The sequence below is a fragment of the Dama dama genome, chromosome 18 (assembly GCF_033118175.1).
Source record: "Dama dama isolate Ldn47 chromosome 18, ASM3311817v1, whole genome shotgun sequence".
Taxonomy (NCBI): Eukaryota; Metazoa; Chordata; class Mammalia; order Artiodactyla; family Cervidae; genus Dama; species Dama dama.
In genome coordinates this window covers 22,294,822-22,313,707 of record NC_083698.1, presented here as the reverse complement: position 1 = coordinate 22,313,707, position 18,886 = coordinate 22,294,822, and the positions used below count along the sequence as shown (strand labels likewise).

The 18,886-nt window shown below is 34.9% G+C and overlaps 1 protein-coding gene across 3 annotated transcripts in view; it reads left to right on the top strand.

Annotated features, from left to right (window-relative positions):
* AGMO (alkylglycerol monooxygenase) overlaps positions 1-18,886 on the top strand; it is a 362,881-nt gene that overhangs the window by 291,996 nt on the left and 51,999 nt on the right. The gene's annotated exons all lie outside the window — the stretch shown is intronic.

The window sequence follows — 18,886 nt, the reverse complement described above, 5'->3', positions numbered from 1 at the left end:
AGTGTCTGCCTGCAATATGGGAGACCTGGGTTTGATCCCTGGGTTGGGAAGATCCCCTGGAGAAGGAAATGGCAACCCACTCCAGTATTCTTGCCTGGAGAATCCCATGGATGGAGGAGCCTCATGGGCTACAGTCCATGGGGTCGCAAAGAGTCGGACTCATCTGAGTGACTTCACTTTCACTTCCAATTTCAATTGGCCATCAGGCAGTTTTGCCATAAAGATAAAAGAGTGAAATATAAGATGAGATTTTAAAGAAGACATAAGGAAACATGAGAAATAAATAACAAAATTAATAAGACTTTATAGTGAAACACAAAATATTTGAATACATTTAAAATATGTATAGATTCATGACAATATTATACAAACAACAGATTTTATTTAGAGGCTTGTGCCTAAGCCTTTGTCTTCCAAATCTTTTGTTCATGGTATTTTATACATTCTTTTGGTTTTTCTGGCTTCTTGTTTCAACTTTTCTTTTAGCACTACACTGTCACTAAACTTTCTTTCTTCATTACGAGATGTATCAGTTTCCAAACATTAGGAGGCATATTTGTAACTGAGCTTCATGTTGCATTGTAAAGACCTCTGTACAACTGTTTGCTCCTGGAATATTGTCTCATATCCTGTGATTAATGCTTCATAGTTCTGTGGAAAATGTGGGTTCAACTCTGTGCCTTCAATATCTTTGACCTCTTTCTCCTCAAATGTAGCATTTCAAAAAAAAAAAAATCATCAGGCAAATCATTATCACCTGTTCACTCAAAAAATGAGTGACATCAATAATGTCACTGACTGAATGCAATGCTCACACATTTCAACTAGCTGATACCCTACTATCAACCAGTTATTTTTTTACCTTTCACTGGCAAAATTGCCTTATGGCCAATGAGTTATTTTTTGCTCTTGGTCTCTTTCTCCTCCAATGTCATGTGCTTGAAAATAAGGAACCAACTCTTGGAGCAAGTCATTGTCATCTGTCAGCTTGGTAAAGCCATCAATATTGTCACTAGCTGGAGGGAGTGCTAATATATTTCAACCAGTTAAAACCAAACTGTCAAATCAAAAACTGTCCCAACCTGTTATTTTATCTTTCATGAGCAAAATTGCATTATGGCCAGTTAGTTATGGGTTGAAACTATTTGCAGCAAAAATGCTTGCAGCAAAGATGCTTATTCTGAAAACACTGAACATAATAACCTAATAGAATTCACCTTATTTACATGCGAATTCATGATATGAATCAGTTTTCTAGTGGCTTGATTCCTCCATATAACCACGCGTAAGCCCAACTTCTTCTCCTTATATTCAGGTTGCTGCTGCCGCTGCTGCTAAATCACTTCAGTCGTTTCCGACTCTGTGCGACCCCATAGACGGCAGCCTACCAGGCTCCACCGTCCCTGGGATTCTCCAGGCAAGAGTACTGGAGAGGGTTGCCATTGCCTTCTCCGATGCATGAAAGTGAAAAGTGAAAGTGAAGTCGCTCAGTCGTGTTCCCGACTCTTTGCGACCCCATGGACTGCAGCCTACCAGGCTCCTCCATCCATGGGATTCTCCAGGCAAGAGTACTGGAGTGGGTTGCCATTGCCTTCTCCGTATATTCAGGTTAGGCAACACCCAGAACAACGAAAACCACATGAGGGACATTGAATTTAGTCTTGTCAGAAGATAATAATGAATGCATTTTATTATTGTCTCTTGGGTTTTGAGCAGTCCTACAGAAAGAAAACTTCATGGATTTTATTTAACCCAAGAGTTCCCTATGTTAATACATTTCAGAAACTTTTTCTCAGCTCCTTCATCCTCAACAACTATTAATGTTCTATGCAAACAGTGCTTTAGAAAACAAATTTTGGAAAATGCTTGAATAAATAATACTGTTGTGTGTGATGGCACAACAGACACTTAAAGTAAAAATGTCAAAAAGAGAAGGTGTATAGATTTCTAATGAAGGAATGCCCATTTATTCACCTTTTATTTTAGTAAAGTTGAGCATAGATCATTTTCTCTATTTTAGCAGATCAGTAAATTGAGGCATAATACTTACTTTCCTTTCTTTGAATTACTTTTTAAGCACACGTATATCCCAAGGAAGTCAGTAGAAGCTAGTAGCAAATTTTTCATAGATATACTCATGAAGCAATATATATTCTTGAAGAAATATTATAAGGTCTCAGTGGAGTCTATATATCAAATGCTTTGGTAAATTTCTTTTTCAGAGAGTATGTACTCTTGGTGAACCATGAAGCATATATTATCCAAATAATGACTAAACCAAAGTTATTATAGTAAAACTCTATACTTATTAGATATATTTTGGATTTTTTGTCTATAACTATATATGATTAAATATTATTCTTCAAATGTGACTACTATGTTTTTTAAAAAATAAGAATCTTAATGGTAGAGACAACTGTAAGTTTTTACACTGGATAACAAATGATAATTCATCATTTAGTCCTATAAAAGAATACAGCCAACATTCTTAAAAAATCTGCTTTATGCAACTAGTTGGAAGTTTTAAAAAACCTGCAGTTTCTTTTTTGGTATAATGCAAAGCAAGGAACCAGAAAGTTTTTAATGATTTGAATTCTGAATTAGTACAGTAGATTAGTTTGTATATAGACATAGAAGTTTAAAAGACAGTTTTGTTTTTTTTGGTAAATAAGAAGGAAGAAGCAGCTCTTCCATTACTCTTAACATTCAACAATAGGAAAAGAAAATATAAAGAATGAATAAAAAATGTTTCAAATTTAGCCAGAAGTGTCAGGTAACAGAGCATCAACACACTTAGCAGACCTCTAACTACCAGAGTTTTGGATAAGCTCCCAGCTTTAGAAGTTGGATGAAACTGGTATGATATTTGCCAAAATTGATGGAAGCTCCAAGAATGTTTTTTAAAAAAAAGCCTTTTGTTTATAAAGATGGAAATGTTCCTTCTTCTCCATACATAGTTCTCCTTTTTCTCCGGGGTGATTTAATTCCTAAAATCTGTTACTATAGCACATTTAATAACTGATTTTGCAGTATTATAAACACAGTGATAAACTAAAAAACAAAACTGTGCATCAGAATCTTTATGAAAGCATAAGAAAATTTCGGATAAAGTTGAAAGTAGATTTTCTATTCCCCAATGTATGTCTACTCTAATATCCTTGCCTGGAGAATCCTATGGACAGAGGAGCCTGGCTGGCTACAGTCCATACGGTCACACAGAGTTGGACATGACCAAAGCAACTTAGCACGCATGTCTAAATTTCTAGTAAGTAAATGCGTATACAGATTTGGGTGTAAAACCTCTGCCTTTCCTAATGTATATCATTGTTCTTCATCCCTTCTTAAGGGAAATTTTAAAAGAAAATAAGATATAATTTATAGTTTTCATTCAAATTTATTATATTAAAAGCTACTGTTGGGGAGAAATGCCTCATGATAAGCTGTGTCCATAAACACAACTCCAATTTACCATATAAGCTTGACTGAGCATAATTTTAGCTTAAATTTGTATATTTTACATTTTTAGATTAGGGAAACATAGTTCAAAGCTTAGAAAGAATTATATTTAAAGACTAGTACAATATTTCTGGACCTCAAATCATAATAATTTAATCAAAATTCATTTTTTTTAAATCATTATTTGAAATGGTAATAAACATTCTAGATTAATTAAATGTCATTCAAGATTCTCCTAGCATCTAGAAAATATTGTGTATATCACTGGTGATTGAAAATGTGAAATAATTAAAAGTGTAGAAATTATGAGAAATACCTTTTTAATAGAAAACTTATCTGGTAATGCATTCCAAATAATCAGACTTAACATAGATAAAATTATTTTACCTGTGTTCAAATGCACCTAAAATATTCATTGATGCCAATATATTTTGTGAAATATTTTAAAAAGCTCTAATGCCTACATATAAGTATTTTTACTTCACTCTGTATAATAGGCTCCAGTTTCATCCACCTCATTAGAACTGATTCAAATGCATTCTTTTTATTGGCTGAGTAATATTCCATTGTATATATATACCACAGCTTCCTTATCCATTCATCTCCTGATGGACATCTAGGTTGCTTCCATGTCCTGGCTATTATAAACAGTGCTGCGATGAACATTGGTGAAGTAAGCCAGAAAGAAAAACACCAATACAGTATACTAACGCATATATATGGAATTTAGAAAGATGGGAACGATAACCCTATATGTGAGACAGCAAAAGAGACACAGATGTATAGAACTGTCTTTTGGACTCTGTGGGAGAAGGCGAGGGTGGGATGATTTGAGAGAAAGGATTGAAACATGTATATTATCGTATGTGAAACAGATCGCCAGCCCAGGTTGGATGCATGAGACAAGTGCTCAGGGCTGGTGCCCTGGGAAGACCCAGAGGGATGGGATGGGGAGGGAGGTGGGAGGGGGGATCGGGATGGGGACACATGTACACCCATGGTGATTCTTGTCAATGTATGGCAAAACCACTACAATATTGTAAAGTAATTAGCCTCCAATTAAAATAAATAAATTTTTTTAAAAATTAAAAAAAGTATTTTTAGATATGTGCATATTGATAAGTTCTCAGAGTATTTTAGATCAAACTGAGATAATTCACTTTTAAAATAGCCTATATGACCTCAGCACTGTACTTATAAATGTTCCCATCTATTCAAAAATTTACTACAATCTGTCATGACACAGGATAGGGAAAATAATCTATCTGTGTCAGGTATAGGAACAAATCATGAGTTATCTTCAGAGCCAAGTAGAAGACTTCAGAGTTAACATCGTATATACCTGAACAGGGCAAATGACTTGATGAAAATACAACTCTGTCTGATGAAACATGGGTGGCAGGGAATATAGTAGAAATATAAAATATAGGACAAATAGTAATAGAAGTACTAAGGTATAGTTGACTGAGTTACATTTTCCAATGTTTTGATACTTATTATCAATTATTGCCCATGGTTCTATATTTTGAAAAGCTTATTTTAAACAACTGTATTTATCAAGTAATCCATTTATATATTTTTTAATCATTTGATAATTAAACCCTGAGTAAGTATACTTCCAGGTGCCTTTAAAACCAAAAAAATGTATAAACAAAAATAACACCTGATAACTGTATCATTTTATGGAAAACACACATAAAATTTCCATTAAGCTTTTGGAAATATTGATAATTGCCAGTGGATACTCATACAAATCCTCAAAGACCCTAAAAAGGAATTTTGGCTTCATGTTGGTAATCACATGTATAGAGGGGAGGGCAAAAATGACAGTGAGAGATTAAGTAAAATTTGATTTTTGAAACAATTGATCTTGAGAAATAGTGAGAACAAAGATAAAAAATAAAATATTAGTTTTCTTAAAAAAATTTAAAAGATAATCTGGAAGCAAATATATGTATAAGCACTATATGTATAAGGCAACTGAGACTTTCTGTGATTATAAAGATTTTGTTTTCTCAACATTATATCAATAATTTCTAATAAAAATAGACAACTTTAAAAAATGAAACTAATGGGGCTTCTGTTGTCAAACAGTGATCCAGAGATAAGTATTTCTCTAGGTATGATCATATCAATGCTTCTATTAAGGAAAAAAATCCTTCTTTAATCTCATGTACCTATGTATGATACCCATAATAAATGTGCAATAAATGTTTGATTATGGTTTTGTGATAAATAATATAGACATTTAATTTAGGGTGGGTGAATTTTAACATATTGATTATCTCTAGTACATATTATTGCCTCTTGCATTATCTCAGAGTTGTTCATTATATTTTTTAGGACTGGAAATATTTATAGTATCTTGGAATACAATGTTACCATTTTTTGTCTGAGGTATGATGAAATTATGACCTCCATTGTGATATAAGTTTTTGCCTTCAGTTAGTTAATCACTGCCTTTGGATATTGTCAATTTTTGTTTCTCAGCATGTGTGCACCCATTTTTTTTTCCATGTATTTTTATTAGTTGGAGGCTAATTACTTCACAACATTGCAGTGGTTTTTGTCATACATTGACATGAATCAGCCATGGAGTTACATGCATTCCCCGTCCCGATCCCCCCTCCCGCCTCCCTCTCTACCCGATTCCTCTGGGTCTTCCCAGTGCACCCATTTTTATCCTCCAATTTCTACCAATTGAGATAGATAAATAGGAAGCTATATGCTCTCCTTGGTGAGCCTATAGCACAATAATGAGTCACTAAAAAAAGGTGGGTGTGGAAAAATGTGAACTGTTGTACTGAACTGTATAACCCAATTCGTCCCTGAATAACTGTCTTGACCATAAGTAAAATATTGAATGAAACAAATATGGATTGGTTTAAATGAAATCACTGTTGGGACATCCCAAAATAATAATCCGGATGTCTTTTTAGCTTTAAAAGTTATTATGATTTAAGAAATTCACTTTCTTTCATGAATGTTTAAAAATACTTTGAGTTTATTTTCTAAGTCTTTTTCAGTGAACAGGTCCAACTATCTTTAGCTTAATGTATAAAACACATTTTGGTGTATCAATATATCTCACTATAATTATCTGTAGTGTATTTTTCCATGAAACAAAAGAGAAATGAGTTTTATAATAATGGTTTTTTCTAAGTAAAATAATGAGGACTGGCTACACAAGAAACAGTGCCAATTTTTTGCAAATGTTTTTAACTAAATCTCAAGAGATTTCTCTTTAATGAGAAACAAACTCCCACCTACTAAAATTCTCCGAAACAAAGTAAGCACCTCTAATGGAATGATTTTATCCAAGAGGTCAAAGAAAGAACATTTTCCATTTTCTCTAAATTTTCTCTTCCATAAATAATAGTTTTAGCAAAAGTGAAAATATTTATTGTCTAGTTATGTCAATGTTTTAGACATCAGATTGTGCCCTCCTTGAACTTTTCAAATGGTTACAATTTCAACCCATCTCAAATCTTATCTGGTTTGAGATTATCGATTGTAATGAACCCTTTATTTTTGTTCCTCTAGATATTTTAATGCCATTTGTATATATTTTGTTATACTGTTAAAGTACATATATTTTCCTAATTTTTAAGACTGTTTATCACAGGTGAGAAAACATATGAAAGAAGAATATAGAAAGCATTTTATTTGTAGTATTTATGTTAGTGAGAAGAATAATTTTATGAAGGCTCCCCATATTTAAAATGAATCTCTCTCTTAGATGTCTCTAAGACATTTTTTTATGTAGCTGTGAGCTACTGGGAAAGAATCTGAAGACAACAGTGAGCAGAGGACAAATAGAAATAGAATTAGCAATAAGCCACATGGGTAGAGAAATGAATCACAGTCCAAAAGGAAAAGATTTTATACGATAAAAGTTTAATATGAAAGAGTACAAGGAAAGAGGCTTCCACAATAATAGTCCCTTTGAAGTTAATTAAAATTACTTTTTAAGTGAAGATCGGAAAAATAATCATTTTATTAAAGTATTTATTTGAAGATCTGCCTTATTGCATTAAATACTAATTAATACTATAGAAAAGGCTCAATGATGAATTAATCTAAGGTACCAAATAAAATTTAAGGTATTTTTTGGCTGGGGCTATCCATTTTTTTGTTTTGTTTTGTTTTGTTTTATTACAAAATATTCAAGATAGAGTGTATGCCAATTATTTTACTTTGAAGAAATTCTTTTTTTTTTTTTTTTGCCAGTTCTGACTGATTTGTGATGTGTGATGAAAGGAGTTAAATATCAATTGATCTTTTCTAAAATTATCATTTGAAAATGTATTAAAAAGAAAATGGATAATTATCTTTTAAAAAGGTTGTTTTTAGCTATTATTATTTAAAGATGCATACATATAGTTAACCAGTACAACTCTAAAATATGTGTTGCTTTCTTCTATTTTCTGATATTTCAAACCTCCATTTAATTTATTTTTTAACCATTGATATTCTGTTTCATGTTCATTCTTTTCTGTATAGAAATAACCTGCATGGCAATAAATCATTTCATTATTTCATTCACAAATAACCTCTGCATTTTCTTGGTGTTTATCATGAAGACTACAGGAATTTCCAGAAAGTATTCCTGTTAAATCCATCATGATCTCACTTTTGCTTAAAAAAAAAAAAAGTAAGTAAAGATTGCAGAAGGTATACCAGTTGGACATAGGAATTTTATAACATACCTAAAACATCAGTAAAAAAGTTAGCATTTTTAACTGCAGATGATGAATCAGTAGACAGTGCTAGTTTTAGGTCATTTGATCCTTTAAAAAAAGAGAGAGAGAAAAAGGGGTTTTTTTGTTTGTTTGTTTTGTTTTTTATTAGTTGGAGTCTAATTGCTTTACAATATTGTAGTGGTTTTTGCCATACATTGACATGAATCAGCCATGAAAGAAAGTTTAAAGAAAAATATTGGGTTGGTTCAAAAAATTTTTTGTAACATCTAATGAAAAAACCCAAACGAACTTTTTGGCCAACCCAATAGTATTCACACCCTCTAATTGGAAAAATTACCTTTGATCTCACGTAATCTATTCCTACTTCGAAAATTCATTTCAGATTGTGTGCCTCAAAATTAGAAGCCATAAGAAAGTAGAAACACACCAATTACTAACTGAAGATGATAAGATAACTTTTGTAGAATTGCAACCTAAAATAACACCTTGCTACTAGACATTTACATGGATAGTGTGCACCACGCTGTTATAGGATGGCACAGTGATCAGGAATGTCATATGTTTAATGAGGAATGGAGACTCATGTGCTTTTGGTTTATTATTCTGAGTTTTCATATTACGCTAAACAGATCACTTAAAATACAGCTTTGGTAAACTACAAAGAAAAGCTTTATAAAATAAATCGTTTTAGGATATGTGATTGGGTGTGGTACTGAACAGCAACTTTACGTTTTAGCATAAATTGTTAAATGGCTGGTAATCTCCACTGTGCGTACCGACTGGTTTCACACAGACATTTTAAAAAGTAGGGTGAAAGCATATGATTTCACTTTAGGTGGAGCAGCCATTCAAACTTTTCTGCACTGTCTTTCCCTCTTTCAACCCCTGCTCCAGCCAGGCAGGCTTTTAATCACCAAATTGCCATTCATATTTCTATAACGTCTCAAATGCACAGTGTTTCAAGTGAATTATGTTTATAAGTAAAATGTCACATCCTTTGGAGCAACTCTTCTTGTTACTTTACATTTTCTAAGAAGTTGTGTGCCATAAGAAGATTGTATTTGTTTAATCAGAGGGAAAATTGTTAAAAAGCATTTTGTGACTTAAGTAGAAAGAGATGTTCTTTGTATTTTACACTCAAGAAAATTGAAATTCAGTTAAACTTCTTTCTGTGGCTTAAATGTACATGCAATCACAGTAAGAAATATTGCTTTGTTATAAGATGAGCATAGCGGAATAGATATTTCAATAAGATAAACCCAAATTTTGTTTTATAATGATAGCATTAAACAATGATAAGATTGCCATAGTAAGTACCCAGCTCATACTTTAATACTTGAATTAAATAGAAATCTTCCTGAGATAGGAGTCCTGTGTATTGTATGACACACATTCCGTATTTGTTCATCTGGTTTCTGTAAATAGCATATTGGAAACATTTTCACTTCTTTTGAGTTCATGGATTATCTTGCATATTGTGCTTTAAATATTTTTTTTTTTTTAAGTACGATTCATACTAAACTAAACCAAAAAACTGTGTTAAAAAGTTAAGGTAATTGCTTTTATCATTCTTATCTAAAAAGTATAGAATCTTGTAGAAACACAAATGTAAGATCCTCATGGAGAATTGTCCCTCTTTATTTAAAGACTTGCTAGAAGACCATATGGATCATCTCTCTGCTGTTTCTCTTGTATCTTGATGATAATTTCTTGGGTAGTTAATCAGTTTTTACTTTTCCAATATAATCTAAGAATGTATTGAATTACTTGACTGACCTTTTCTGTGAATATAAGCATACTTTTGTAACAAATTAAGACCTGTACTCCTCTATATTTCTCCATACTACTTATGTGTTTGTAAATAAGTTGGAAATTTGAATAATGGCTTTTGTTTTTCTGATATTTCTCTTTTTATTATTTTTTGAAATGTCTTTAATTTCAGGGAATTCCTTCCCTTTTTAAATTAATACTCACTTGTACTTCACCACTCTTTCCTGCATTCAACCATCGGTTATTGAGCATCTGTCACTTATTAGGCATAGTACTCAAGACTGAATTTAGAAGAATAAACTTGATAGACGTGGTCCCTGCCCATGAAATTGAGAGTTTGCTATGAGTGGTAATGTGAATGAAGATGTAAATATTGTTCTGGAAGGGCCTAGGAGGGACACTAGTGTAGACTGGATTGATTATGGGAAAACTTGCTAGAGGAAATTGTATTAAAAACTAAGAAATGAAGAGGGTCTTAGCTAATGATATGGATGATAAGGACTATGGAAGTAGAGAGGTTCAGAGAATATTTTGGGAGGAAGAAAGAACCTGGTATTTGAAGACTCTAAGGCAAAATAAACATGGCTAGAGTTTTCAAGAACTTAAAAGTAACTCAATGTGCCCAGTGTAGAAGGGGCGCAGGAACTGAAGTTGGAGGTAAAAGCAAGTGTCAGATTATGCTGGGCTGTTTACACTGTAGGGTTTGGACTTTATCCAGAGGCATCTAAAGCCATTAAGTTAAAGAAAAGTTTCCCACAATCATAGTTACTGTATGAAAATATTGCTCTTTTGTGCCTTGGAAAATGGGCTGGTGGGTTCAGGTGACCTTCTTTTCCATCCATTCTCTTTCCTATTTTTCCAGATGATTATTATGTATCATCGAGTTTCTACTTGAACTGTTAGTAGCTATTCTCTGTCATCATTCCTAGCTGATTGTCTTACTTCCTGTTTAACTGACAAAATGGAAGCAGTAATGAAAGAATGTTGGTAAACTTCTACCTACCAGCATTGATATCTCCATCTTATACCACCTCTCCTATTCCAACACATGTACTTTCTTTATTCCCAGCCACGATTTTGCTTTTCAGCCAACCTTATCCTTTCTCATCTACGTGAATGATAATTCCAGCAGTTCTTCTTTCAGTTACACATTGTCCATTACCCGGTGCTATTTCTCTTATCTCAAAACAACTGTAGTAACAAACTCATCTTTGTTCTTTATCCCATTAGCTACTACCTATTCATCAAATTTATTCTCACTGCTCTTCTGAGTCTGTGTTTATGAAGTTTATAAATAACTTCTACTGAACCCAATGGTTCTCAATTTGTTTGATCTCTCAGCATCATGTGACATAGTCAATTATGTCTTCTTCCTGAAAACATTCTCTCTACTTGGCTCTCCAAATGCTATTTGTACCTTGGTTTGCCTTCTGACTTATTGGTCCCCCTTTTCTCAGTCTCTGTGGCTGGTTCCATCTTTTCCTAAACCCACTTGGAGTGCTCCAGCACTCAATCTGTGACTCTCTCCTCTCTCTACATTCAGCCCCCTAGTAAGCTTATTCAGCCTCACAGTTGTAAATATCTAAATCTATCCACAGGCTATGACTCCCCTTTGAATTAATGATACAATACTGCTACAACACTCCCAGATGGATGTTTAATAGACCTTAACATGTCATGTTCCTTAAGCTTGCATATCCAGAGCTTCTAATAGTCACCATGCTCTTACTGAAAAAGAAAACAAAGTAAAAACAAAAATACAAAATACCTACTCACTCTTAGTTTTCTCTGTCTCATATATTTCTGCCCAAACCTTTGTAGTCATCCATGAGTCTTCTTTTTCTTACACTCCACATCCAGTTCATCTGGAATTCCTGTTGACTGTAGCTTCAGAACATAACCAGAATCAACCACTTCTCACCACTTATACTATCACTCACTCTGATCCAAGTCGCCATCATCTCTCACCTATATTATTGTAATACCCTCCTAACTGGTCTCTTTTATTGCTATTTTGATCTCCTACAGCCTATTCTCAGCACACCAGTCGGTATGAAGCTATTAAAATGTTAACTCATAACATGCTACTTTGTTCAGACCCTCTAATTCATGTGTCTCTATTTCACTCAAAATCTCAATCTCAGAGGACTTACTATGGCTTATAAATTCTGAGATAAATTTCTCTTTCTCCTTTTACTCTCTCCTTTGCTCATTAAATTTCAGATGCACTTACTTATAAAATATTCTACCACTTGAGGATTTTTTGCTCTCTATTCCCTCTGCTTCCCAGGTGGCTCACGAGTAAAGAATTTGCCTGCCAATGCAGGAGACACAGGAGAATCAGGAGACGCGGTTTGATCCCTGAGTCAGGAAGATCCCCTGGAAGAGAGCATGGCAGCACACTCCAGTATCCTTGCCTGGAGAATTCCATGGACAGAGGAGCCTGGTGGGCTACGGGCCGTAGGGGTCAAAGCGTCAGACACCGCTGAGGCACTTAGCAGCACCAAATGCTCTTCCCCTTGAGAAGTACATGACTGTTTGAGCACCTTGTTGATATGAAGTCCATTGTGGTATTAGTTATTGATTGATTGAACATAGTACCCCAAATTGAGCAGCTTCAAATAGCAGTCACTTACTTTCTCACATTTTCTCTGAGGCAGGAGTCCAGTCATGGCTTAGCTGTGTCCTCTGCACAGCTACAATCAAACTGCCAACACCAAAGTCACATCTGAGGCTTCATTATGTATCTTGATTTTTCTATCTGTGTCGCTGCTCACATGGTTGTTGGCAAAATTCAGTTATTCATGGGCTGTTGGAGTGAGAGATTCAGATTCTTGGCTGTAGTCTGCCCTCAGCTCCTTTGTGGATAGGCCTTCCCAACATGGCCGCTTTCTTCCTCAAAGCTAACAATGGAATGGTATTATAATCATTTGTGATGTGATCCCTGAATTGATATTCTGCCACTTTGAGCATATTCCAGTTGTTAAGTAAATCACAGGCTCCATCCACAGTCAAGGAGACAAGATATCACAATTGTAAGACTACCAGAAGGTAGAGATCCTGTGGTCCCACTTTAAAGTATGTCCGTCGTACTTTAAAAAAAAATTCCATTTTCTCTTACATATAGGTCTTTAAGGGACAAGGAAGATGGTTTTCAAGTCTACATTGGAAAACCTAAATCACACTAATATTATAATCATCCTCTCCTAAGAAAACACTTGAGTGAATATTTGAATGGAAAAATGGTATTTAATATTTAGCTTTTAAAATATAAAAATATCTCAGAGAAACTGTGATGCCAGTATATGTGTATTTGAGGTAATATTTGAGGTAATATTTGTATTTGAGGTATGTGTATTTGAGGTAATTCCCACCGCAATGGGAATTACTGCTTTTTTTGACTGTCCATCATACTTTACCATATTCAAGATTGTAACCGCCTTGAACTTGTAACTTCTGAAGAACTTCTTACCCTCTTCAAGTTTTTTTTTTTTTTTGCTCAATAATACTTAACAGCTTCTAACATACTATATAATTTAGGCTTTCATTGTGATTATTGTTGAGTTAACAAAACTCTTTACCCACATAGCTTCCATCAAACTCTTGACTCTGTTTTCCTGAAAAGACTTAAATATGATGTCCATATATTATGAAGCATTATTGCTAATTATTACCCCTGATTGGTAAATCCCATCAGACTTGGAGAAAATAAGGATGAATTACAGATCCATAATAAGGACATTATATTTTAAGTTTTTCTGAATGTCTGGAGTCTTGTAAGTAGGCTGTCCCTTCAAGGGACCCTGAAGTTTACACTCATGGAATTGTTAAAGACACACTAACAGGTGTGAGGCATGGAGATCTGAGGCAGAGTGGTGTGGGTGGGATGTTCCTGCACCTGCCCCATGGTGGTTTAGTCCCCAAGTCATGTCTGACTCTTGCAACCCCATAGACTGTTGCCCGCCAGGTTCCGCTGTCCATGGGACTTCTCAGGCAAGAATACTGGAGTGGGTTGCCATTTCTTTCTCCAGGGGATCTTCCTGACCCAGCAATGAAACCCACGTCTCCTGCAGGCTGTCTCCTGCATCGCAGGTAGATTCTTTACCAACTGAGCCACCAGGGAAACCCGCCCCGTCGGGACCTCATATCCTTATACCTCCGCTGTCTCCTGTGTGGCTGCCGCAAGGACCCCACTGGGAGCGATGCCTGACACTGGCTTCAGCAAGCAGCAGTTCCTGCCCTACATTGTGCTGTGTAGACCGAATAGGCCTTTGATTCTCGATGTTTAGTAGAGACTAAAAAGTTCCCCTGATAGGCTTCATAATTATTCTCTCCCTCCCTTTCTAGTGTATTATCTCCATAAGGGCAAGGACTTTTGACTGTTTCATTTTCCAGGCACTCTAGTGACACCAGTCCCTCTCTTATGTCCCCTTGAGCTCAGGTTGTATGACTTCCTTTGTGCATTGACTCATTCTCCCCCCCATTTGGTTTCACAGCTCTTTCATCACAGATATAACACATTTCTTGCATGAAATATCCTCTGTTTTAGTTACCTAGAATAATTTTTATTTTCCTTGATGGTACCTGATTGGCACAAACCCAAAGTCTCCGATTAAGCTCAAAATTCCAACATTCTTTGAGAGGAGATCTAATTGGCTTATATTGGTCAATTGAATTGACCCCCCTTGAATTTGTCATCTGTGGACAAAGAAACAAGGCCATGTAGTATGGGACTGTCTGACGGGAACATCAAAGGACTGTCTCAAAGAAAGAGATAGGCATGGTGAGCTGCACTGGGATGCATAATGTTCTTATTGAGCTGTCAAATAACATTCAAACAAAACATGCTTGGATCAGAAGCACATAGATGTATGTATGAGCAAACTTTGGTTCAGAAACAATTCTTGCTGGCTTAGACATTCATACATAAATTCTTCATTTCCTCATTGGACTGTGCTTTGTCTGTTTGACCCTTCAATAAAATTCAGAGGTGAAACTTTTCAAACGTTTTCAAGTGATACCTCAGGAGTTTCTTCAACATCAGATTTATATACTCAAATCAATTCAGGCACATAAGGCTGTAGGTGTGGGATTCAATTTCCTTTTAGATTCATTTCCGTCTGAGACTTCCCCTTACTGGAATATATTATCAAAGCATCAGACAGTCTGAATGACGCTTGAACACTACCAGATTATGGTGCTACCTATTACAGAATAAACATATCATTTTTATATCTAGTAAATGCTTCACACATGCAGAATAACTTTTCTTTAATATTCTGAACCTTAATTTTTCAAGTGATGCCTTAAGAAGAAAATCTAGCCATTCCTTGAGTGTCTGAGGCTTATTTCTATAATACTGGGAATATCCTACTAAATACTTTTTGAAAACCAACTTGGTTATTAATAAAAGTTAGTGAATTTTGATGGTTTACAATAGATCTTCACAGGCATTGTTTCCCAGATCATCTAGAAAAGCCTAGTTCAGCCATAGAATATGAATATTGGATTTTAGTTAATAATCATTTTTTAAATGTAATAACTCAGCACAATTATGTTACATATTTGAAGACTTGAACCACAGTTACTAAAAGACTGAGCATAAATCTGTGAGTAGAATGCAGCCATCTTTCTCTTAGCCTGCAATAAATACCTAAAGATGCAAACTTGTGAAAAGGTTGTTTATTAAAAGACATCATAATTCAGAGTTTAAAACACCTTTTGGACATTTCCCTAAGAGAAAATGTTATATATGTCTAAAATTTTCAAGCTAAATTTTAGAAATCATTAAACTTATGAGAGTAGGTCATGATTCTTTCCTAATTTCACATCTAGGGAAAGAGTTTTGAGTGAGGGCATTTCTAACCCATTACTCAGGTGTGAGTGTGGCTCTAGGAAATTTTGTGAGGTAGACATATCTTAGTTTTTGCATCTTATCACCTGCTTTCTGTTTTCCTCTTCATATCTCTATAAATAGCTCTTCTAAATGTCCATGGCCTTCCTAGTAACCTAACCCTGACTTTATCACATTTTCTGGGGTTTGCCCTTATCTGACAATGGCTTTTCATGGTAAATTGTGTCATGCTTCAAAATTGCTTTTTTATTTTTTTAATTAAGTTTTATCCTGATTAAAACTATCATTTCTTCAGCACAGCAGACATGGGGCTGGTAGGAAAACCATGACAAATTAGAATATTGCACACTTGAAAAAACTAAATATTTTTGCATTTTTCTCTAGGTAGTCTAATCTTAAGGAGATCTTTATTCACATATTTCCCAACTTTATACATGCTTTAGTTACTATTATTCCTCTTCTATACCCTCCCCCTAGAATAGAACATGCTCTCTGTTCTTACTTCTTTACTCCTAAATCCACTGTACTTTGAATTTGTACTTATACTTTTTTACTGATATCTCTCTATTAAGATCATCAATTCATGAATTCTGTTGCCATTAATTTCGCTCTCTACATGACTATTCTGACTTTTTCTCACAAGAAAATGCTAACTCTTTTTTGAAAAAAATCCCTTTTCTCTTGGTTTCTGTGACACGTAATGCTCTTAATTCTCTGGACAATCCTTCATAGTCTTGAAAGGTTCTCAGTGTCTCCAATGTTACTTAAATGCTGGAAGAAAAAAAAAAATGCCTCATTGATACTCACTTGCTTAGTTGAGTTTTTCACTGCAAGTACAGAAAGTTGTATTCCCTTGTTGTTAAAGGGCTGAGAGTCTAGTGAGGAAATCAGACAATAAAACAAGACATTGTAAGACAACCTGGTGATTGTCATTATAGGAATGGGATTATCCAGTTGTCTCCTCCGTTATAATTTTGTAAAGCCTCTGTACTACACTCAAGACTCCTGAGATAGTAGAACAACAGTCTCACAACAATTACCTACTCAGTTCAACAGCACTCCTTGCTATGGCCCCAAATTCAGTCTGTTTTGTGGACCGGAAATAGCCCCAAGATAATATGAGTCCTATGTGTCACCAGTCTTGAATTCAGTGTCCACAATGAGTGTTGTTAGTTGCTTACAGCACTTACCACCACTGAACCTGATACAGGAGAAGCTACAAAATCTCTGCATTTAGACGGAGGAACTAAGGACTCACAAGGCACCCCCTGTCTGCTCCAACAGCCTAGTGGGAATGGAAATTTTTCTTAGCACAGCTATTTCCAATTAGTAGAAGTTCGCCTTCAAGATGAAACCCTCTGCCCTCCCCATTCTAGCTAGCCTATTCTGAAATGCTCCCTTTTTGTGTATTTCTACTCTCCTTGGGACCATCATTCCCTAAATGCGTTTTCTGTGTTCTGTGTGGTTCTCATTCTATCCCAACTTTTGAAGGCAAGAGAAATTTCGTCCATATAATCCTCAGAAGAAAAGATTCCTTCCTTGACTAGAATCTGAACTGAGAAGGGGGAGAAGAAAACTACGTGTTGTGCTAGATCGTGGACTTTATGACTCAAATTTTGACATGTTTAAGCTCCCCGTGGCAGCTAATGGTTTTCCTGTCTACTCTTGCATGGGCTACATTTGTACACAGGATTTCTTGTTTGGAACATTCTTTTTACTCCTTGCCTTTGCTAATCCGTTCCTTCTTTTTAAGAATTCGGACTTCTACTTTCACTAGGAAGCTTTCTTGAGCTCCCTGTTCCCGCAATCCATTTTCTGGTGAAGATGGGAATTCATCCTCTAACCACTTCATGGAGTCTTCTATCAAAACACTTTCTGAATTGTCATTTATACTTTGACTTTTACCACTGACCTCAATTTTGTATTTCTTATTGCTCATGTCTGGCATATTTGGCATGCCTGATTTTTATAAAATGAATTAATGAATAATTAAATATTTAACTGATAGTATATAACATAATAAAGTAAAAACATTTGGTCATGTTGGGGCAAATATTTTATTAGTTTTCATTACACACAATTTTCCTTTACTTAATGTATACAGTATATTCCATTATCATTAGAACTCTGAAAATGTGACTGTATCTGTGTATGTTGAGGGTAATTAGAAAATGGCTTTGATGGTGAATGGTAATGGTAGAATAGCTATTGGTATGTATAAAAAGTTTTATATATCTATATATATGCACTCAAGTGTGTATGTACATGTATGTATGTGTGTCTCTCCAAGTTATCATATTGTAATAAAAGGTAACTACAACTATTATAATTTGGAGATTACCATTGTTTTACTATCTTTCACTTTTCAACATTTGAGATTTTAATGAATTTTAAAGAAAAATATTTTCCATTTTAATTAATTAAAGGTTATGGATAGGAAGATATTCTATCTAAACATTGTAATGCTATTTATAAAACTGAATCATATATATATGAAAAATTTTGGTAATGGTAATTTCTCTTTTGATATGGTAAATATGAGGACATTTCACAAAGTAATGGGACACTCACACTCTGGAGTTAGATTAGGTTCAAACCCCATGACCAAAAATAAATTCATTTATCTCCCTTTCATCATCTTTGAAATAGAAATAATAATGGTTCCTGCCTCGTCATTTTGCTGTAGTGACCAATTCAGTTCAGTTCAGTCGCTCAGTTGTGTCCAACTCTTTGCCACTCCATGGACTGCAGCACACCAAGCCTCCCTGTCCATCACCAACTCCCAGAGTTTACTCAAACTCATGTCCATTAAGTCGATGATGCTATCCAACCATCTTGTCCTCTGTTGTCCCCGTCTTCTCCCACCTTCAATCTTTCCAAGCACCAGGACCTTTTCAGATGAGTCAGTTCTTTGCATCAGGTCGCCAAAGGATTGGAGTTTCAGCTTCAGCATCAGTCCTTCCAGTGAACGCCCAGGACTGATCTCCTTTAGGATGGACTGGTTGGATCTCCTTGCAGTCCAAGGGACTCTCAAGAGTCTTCTCCAACACCACAGTTCAAAAGCATCAATTCTTTGGTGTTCAGTTTTCTTTATAGTCCAACT